Source organism: Octodon degus, unplaced genomic scaffold (genome assembly GCF_000260255.1).
Source record: "Octodon degus isolate 3935 unplaced genomic scaffold, OctDeg1.0 scaffold00142, whole genome shotgun sequence".
Taxonomy (NCBI): domain Eukaryota; kingdom Metazoa; phylum Chordata; class Mammalia; order Rodentia; family Octodontidae; genus Octodon; species Octodon degus.
This window is the reverse complement of record NW_004524718.1, coordinates 7,926,162-7,927,227: the sequence shown is the minus strand read 5'-3', so window position 1 is coordinate 7,927,227 and position 1,066 is coordinate 7,926,162. Positions and strand designations below refer to the sequence as shown.

Here is a 1,066-nt window from a genome sequence, read left to right as displayed (position 1 = left end):
GTTGGCTCTGAACTTATTCAGAAGTACCTGGGTGATGGGCCCAAACTTGTACGGGAATTATTTCGAGTTGCTGAAGAACATGCACCATCCATTGTGTTTATTGATGAAATTGACGCCATTGGGAACAAAAGATATGATTCAAACTCTGGAGGTGAGAGAGAAATTCAGCGAACTATGTTGGAACTGTTGAGCCAGTTGGACGGATTTGACTCACGGGGAGATGTGAAAGTTATCATGGACACAAACCTAATAAAAACTTTGGATCCAGCGCTGATTAGACCAGGGCGCATCGACAGGAAGATCGAGTTTCCCCTACCCGATGAAAAGACCAAGAAGCGCATCTTTCAGATTCACACCAGCAGGATGACACTGGTCAATGATGTAACCCTTGATGACCTGATAATGGCAAAGGATGATCTCTCTGGTGCTGATATCAAGGCAACTTGTACAGAAGCTGGTCTAATGGCGTTGAGAGAACGTAGAATGAAAGTAACAAATGAAGACTTCAAGAAATCTAAAGAAAATGTTCTTTATAAGAAACAGGAAGGTACCCCTGAGGGGCTGTATCTCTAGTGAACCACAGCTGCCTTCAGGCAAGTGGTTGGGACTTTGCTCAACCCCTGGGAAGGATGGGATTTGGGAAGGTGCCCTGAGGGAGACAGTTGGTTTTTATCGGTAGCATGGCATGTCTTTTCTAATATGACATATAGGGTGCCTACTGGACGGCCTTTGTCTGTGGTCACTGTGCTGCTTGCTCTCTGCTTCCCAATAAAATGTGCTCTTTCACAAACAGAAAAAAAATAAAAAATAAAAAAATAAATAAAGACAAGGTAGTTGAGATTCAAAAGCAACTTTTCCAACATCCCATGGCTAGAAAGTAGAAAAATGATGTAACTCTCCACAAAGGCCTGGTCTATTTGAGCAACTCTGTTAGGTGGATGCCATTCACCAGAGCCACTCACAATCAACCCAGTGACCCCACGTTATTAATTGATCATTTTAAATGCTTATGATTTTTTCCAAATGTAGTAGCTTTAAAAGAGGCTATAATAATATAAACACGTAA

The 1,066-nt window shown here is 41.9% G+C and overlaps 1 pseudogene; it reads left to right on the top strand.

Annotated features, from left to right (window-relative positions):
- Positions 1-626, top strand: part of LOC101579367 — a 3,357-nt pseudogene extending 2,731 nt beyond the window's left edge.
- The last annotated feature ends 440 nt before the right edge of the window (positions 627-1,066 follow it).